We start from the raw sequence: 6,217 nt of genomic DNA, 5'->3' as shown, positions 1-6,217 counted from the left end.
TTGAGCTCACTATATACCAGGAACTAAGCAAGAAGAGGAGGGTCCAAGAATGAATAAGGGCCAGTCCCCACTTGCACGGAGTCAATATCCTAGTTGGAGAGGAAACAGACACATACCTGCGCAGGAACAAAGATAAGAATGATGGCAGACTTCTCAACACAGCTGAAAGTCAAAAGATAATGGAGTGACATCTTTGGAGAATGGAAATGAAAACAAAGAATGACTTAGGATTCTATACCTCCCCCAATTTTTTTTTTCCAAAAACTAAGGACTGGGATAATGCAATGTTGGCTTAAGCTGAATCTCCTACGGCACGTGTGAAAAACAGGGTCATTTCTAGACGCACCCCGGCTCCATGGTGAAATCTATACTCTTATTTTTTATTAAGGTTTATTTTTGACACACACACACACACACACACACACACACAAGAAACAACAAAAAAAGTCAGTGGAATCTTCAAGATTTCTGAAGTAAAATAGTTACATTTTAGATTTTTTCCTTTTTGAAATGTAATGGGAGCTGTTATATTACATAGTCATTTTGAGTCTTATTACATTCAAAACTAGAATTATTGTTTTAATTTTGATAAGTAATAACATTAAATGTATGAATATTGTATTTGGAATTAAGCACTTGAATTTACTCATTACTTCAGTAACTATTTATTGAGCCTTAGTACGTGCCTGGATTCTATCTACATCCTGGGGATAAGTAATAAACTAAGTTCCTGCTCTCATGGAGAGTTATAATCAACAAATTAACATTTAATTCATTTTATTGGCTCATTTCCCTGAATATAACACCCTGACTTCATCAAGTTTTCTGAGATTCTGATCTAATGAATTGCTATCCTAAATAGCACAAATCATTTGAAAGAAAGGGTGGTCAGTGACGTATTTTGTCTTTTTACAAAATTTTTTTAACTTTATTTTGAGAGAGAGAGTGTGTGTGTGTATGTGTGTGTTTGTGTGTGTGTGAGAGAGAGAGAGAGAGAGAGAGAGTGCAGGGGCAGAGAGAGTAGAGAGAGACAATCCCAAGTAGCCCCCTTGCTGTCAGTGTGGATCCCCAGGGTGGGGCTTGAACTCACTGATTGTGAGATCATGACCTGAGCTGAGACTACGAGTTGGAAGCTTAATCAACTGAGCCACCCAGGTGTCCCCGTATTTTCTCTTTTATAGCTAAAATAACTGTAAAAAAAGAGGAGGGCAGTTCTGAGGGTAAAGATAACAGGTGTTCCAACCTTCTTGCTAGATTGCAGATGGAGTCTCTCCTTTTCTTTTTTTAAACTTCGTTTTGAGAAAGAGAGAGAGAGCATGAGCAGGGAAGGGGCAGAGAGAGAGGAAGAGAGAGAGGGAGAAAAAGAATCCCAAGCAAGGTCCATACTGTCGGCACATAGCCCGATGTGTGGTTCAATGCGGGGCTTGATGCAAGGGCTCGGTGCAGGGCTCGATGCCATCAACTGTGAAATCATGGCCTGAGCGGAAATCAAGAGTCAGACGCTTAACCAACTGAGCCACCCAGGCGTCCCTGGAGTCTCCTTCTAAATGATGCCATTTATACCTTGTGAAACTTCTCTAGACATTCCCCAGAACAGGACCCTTTGGGACTGTAGATTTAGTTACCTTCTCATGCTTTTGATGGCACTTGGCAGCCCCCTCGTGGCCAAATACTATAAAAAAATCTTTTGCTATGCTGAGATGCTCAGATGTGAAGTGTACTCATGTTTGAAACTCGCTTTGAGATGTGTAAAAAAATAATAGGATGGATTAATGGATGAATAGAGAGACGCACAGATGGTTAGGTACGTGATGCAGCAGATACAGCAACGCTAATTGTAGAATCCAGGTGATGGGCATATGGATCACAGTATAATTCAGCTTTTCTGTGAACATTTATATGCTAATATATTGAATAAAAGCCTCTTTGGTAGGCTCTGGAAAAAACAAAGGATAAATAAAGAGTTTTTTGGATGACTAGCAGCTGAAAAAATACATTGTCAAGAGACCTGCAATACGAGACACGTTCAAACAAGTTCTTTCGGCAGAAGCAAAATGATACCACATGGAAACCTGAACTACACAAAGGAGTGAAGAACACTCAAAATAGTAAATATAAATGGTTTTTCCTCATTAAAAATATCTTTAAAAGACAATTAAGGTTTTTTTTTTTTAAAAAAGCTTATTTATTTATTGTGAGGGGGAAGAGGTAGAGAGAGAGAGAGAGGAAGAGAGAATCTCAACTAGGTTCTGCACTGTCAGCACAGAGCCCAATGGGGGTCTCGATCTCATGAACTGTGAGATGATGACCTGAGCCAAAATCACGAGTTGGGTGCTTAACTGACTGAGCCACCCAGGTGCCCTGACAATTGAGTTTTTAAAGCAGAAATAATAATGTATTTGGTGGGAATGCAAACTGGTGCAGCTGCTCTAGAAAGCAGTGTGGAGGTTCCTCAAAAAATTAGAAGTAGAACTACCCTATGACCCAGCAATAGCACTGCTAGGAATTTACCCAAGGGATACAGGAGTGCTGATGCATAGGGGCAGGTGCACCCCCAATGTTTATAGCAGCACTTTCAACAATAGCCAAATTATGGAAAGAGCCTAACTGTCCATCAACTGACAAATGGACAAAGACGATGTGGTTTATATATTCAATGAGACACTACTTGGCAATGAGAAAGAATGAAATCATGCCATTTGCAGCAACATGGATGGAACTGGAGGGTATTATGCTAAGTGAAATAAGTCAGTCAGAGAAAGGCAGATATCATATGTTTTCACTCATATGTGGATCTTGAGAAACTTAACAGAAGACCATGGGGGAAGGGAAGGGGAAAAAAATAGTTACAGAGAGGGAGGGAGGCAAACCATAAGAGACTCTTAAATACAGAGAAAAAACCGAGGGTTGATTGGGGGGTGGGGGAGAGGGGAAAGTGGGTGATGGGCATCGAGGAGACCACTTGTTGGGATAAGCACTGGGTGTTGCACGGAAGCCAATTTGACAATAAATTATATAAAAAATAATTAAAAAATAAAAATTCACTGAAAAAAAAAACGTATTTGGGGTTTGTAACTTATGTAGAAGTAAAAAGCCATGACAAAACATCCCAGAAGATGGAAAGAGGAGAAGAGAGTAAGCACGCTATGGTGAGGTTCTTACTCTGTATTTGAAGAGGCATATTCTTTGAATGTAAACTGTGATAAATTAAAGATACGTATTATACCCTAGACAAGTCCAGAATTTTGTTGGCTATGTCAACACTCCTTTCTCAGGAACTGAGAGAGAAAATGGCAAGAAAATCAATAAGAATATGGCAGATTTATAACACCATCAACCAACTTCACCTAATCGATATTTGCATAACACTCCCTGAAACAAAGGCAGAATGCATCTCCTTTCAAGTGCACAGGGAATATTTAACAAGATGGGCCATGCTTTGGGCCATGAAACAAGTTTCATTAGGTTTTTTAAAAATGTTTATTTATTTTTGAGAGAGAGAGCACGAGCAGGGGAGGGGCAGAGAGAAAAGGGGACAGAGGATCTGAAGCAGGCTCTGTGCTGACAGCAGAGAGCCCTATGTGGAGCTCAAGTTCATGAACCGTGAGACCATGACCTGAGCTGAAGTTGGATAGTCAACCAACTGAGCCACTCAGGTGTCCCCCATTAGGTTTTGAACAGGTTGAATGACAGGGCACCTGGGTGGCTCAGTTGGTTAAGTATCCGACTTCTCGATTTCTTCTCAGGTCATAATCTCACTGTCATGGGATGGAGCCCCGTGGCAGTCTCTGCCCTGGGCATGGAGGCTGCTCAGGAGTGTCTCTCTCTCCCTCTCCCTCTGGCCCTTCCCTTAGCACACTCTCTCTCTCTCTCTCTCTCTCTCTCTCTCTCTCTCTCTCAAAAAAAGAATGAAGTAAACAATAAATAAATAAATAAATAAATAGGTAGAATCATAAAAGTGTACAATCTAATTGCAATGGAATTAAGATAGAAATCAAGAAGGGATAGGTCGAAAATCTCACCTATTTCAAAATCAAACAACACACTTGTAAATAATCCACGGGTAAATAAAAAAGTCATAAGGTAAATTAGAAAATATCTTGAACTGAAAGAAAATGAATATGCATATCAAAACTTGTGGTTTTATAAACCACATAGCTCAAACAGCATTTCAAAGAAAAGAGCACGTTAAATCCAAAGTGAGCCAAAGAAAGGAAATAACAAAGATAAGAGCAGAAATCAATGAAATTGAAAACAGAAAAATAACAGAAAATCAATGAAACCAAAAACTGGCTCTTTGTAAGGATCAATAAAATGAATAAACCTACAGCCAAACTGATTAAGAACAAAAAGGAGAAGACACAAATTATCAATATTAAGAATGAAAGAGGGGGCGCCTCTGTGGCTCAGTCAGTTGAGAGTCTGACTTCAGCTCAGGTCATGATCTCACAGTTCGTGGGTTCGAGCCCCACATTAGGCTCTGTGCTGACAGCTCAGAGCCTGGAGCCTGCTTCGGATTCTGTGTCTCTGTCTCTCTCTGCCCCTCCCCCACTCATGCTCTGTCTCTCAAAAATAAATAAAACATTAAAAAATTAAAAAAAGAAGAATGAAAGAGAAGATATCACTAGAGATCTTACAGCCAGTAGAAAGGACAATAAGTGAATATTACAAACAACTTTATGCTGATAAATTCAATAATCTGGATGAAACGGATAAGTTCTTTGAAAGTCATAAATAACCAAACATTCAAGATGACACTGATAGCCTGGATAGCCCTATACGCCTATTAAAGAAATTAAATTTGTGGTTAAATCCTTCCCATAGAGAAAACTCTAGGTCCGGTGGCTTTATTGGTAAGTTCTGCCAAAAACTTAAAGAAGATACTGTATCAACTCTATACAAACTTTCCCAGAAAACAGAAAAGAAGTAAGTAAGACAGATTCCAAAAACAGACCTACACATATATGGTCAATTGATTTTCAGTGAAGGTTCTGGCTAATTCAATGGGGGGAAAGGATAATCTCTTTTTAAAAATGGTGCTAGGCCAACTGGATAATGAAAAAAGAAAGAAAGCAAGTTTTGGCTATTACCTCACACCACATAGAAAACTTAACTCAAAAGGGATAGATCTAAAAGTGAGAATTAAAACCCTAAAACTTCGAGAAGAAAACAGGAGAAAATCCTTGGGGCCTTGGGTTAGGAATTATTGTTCTTCATTTACAAGTGAGGAAGCGGGCAAAGACAGGATAAGGAACTGCTGAGGCCACATAACTAGTTAGGTGGCAGAACTAGTCTTCAAACCCTAACATTCATGCTCACATGGAATGTACTTGACTGGCAAGGGCTTGGGGGCTTTGTGTGGAAATGAATGAAAATGTCCATGATCTTTCCCTTCTCCTTCACGTTCTGTCCTGGTCATAGAAGTGTGCAACTCCCTCCCAGGCACACGTGACGTCACTTGCCCTGGACGTGAGCACTGGTGTCCCCACCGTCAAAACAGACCCCTGCTTTCCACGGTCCTGGGCTGAGTTGTTCACACTGAACCGCCTGCAGCCCTTGAACCCAGCCTGTGCTTTCCCACCTCCAAGCCTGCGCTAATCACGTTCTCATCTCTGCAAGCCCACTTCCTGCTTATCTGCCGAGAAGGTTTCCACCTCCTTTAGGAAGCCCTCCTTGATGCTCTCAGCCTGCAGCTCTCCCCTCCTCTGAGCTCCTCAGGACTTTCTTGGTGTCTTTGTTAGTCTTCTCTCCCTTCCAGAAGGTAGGTGTCTTGAGGGCGGGTCCCATGTCTGAGTCACCTTTGTACCTCCCTGCACAGCACCTGCTCTGGGCCATCAAATGGATGAATGTATCTTGAGAAGCTATCACAAGTTGGGGTCTTTTGTTTTTGTATCTCCTTGGAAGGTCAGGCCCCAGCTCCACCCTTAGGAATGCGGAAAGGGCTCTTCTTCCATCCTTGCTATGTGAGCCTTTGTTCAGAGCCAGGCAGGCCGCGGGCACTGGGTCATCCCCTCCGTGGGAACCCCCCTCTTCTCCCTATTGCTGACACTGCGGTCTGAGCTGAAGCCCTGCCCTCCCCACACTGCAGCCTAAAAAGCACTCAGGCGAGCAGTTCATACAGGCTGAAGTGTTCAGCCACTGCCTCGTAGTTTCCAAGAACTTCTTTCTTTGCCCGTGGCCCCAGGTTGGCCTGCCGTGGTAGCAAGGCAAAGACGGC

Source organism: Lynx canadensis, chromosome F1 (genome assembly GCF_007474595.2).
Source record: "Lynx canadensis isolate LIC74 chromosome F1, mLynCan4.pri.v2, whole genome shotgun sequence".
Classification (NCBI taxonomy): Eukaryota; Metazoa; Chordata; class Mammalia; order Carnivora; family Felidae; genus Lynx; species Lynx canadensis.
The sequence above is the reverse complement of the archived record's forward strand: the minus strand, read 5'-3'. Positions refer to the sequence as shown.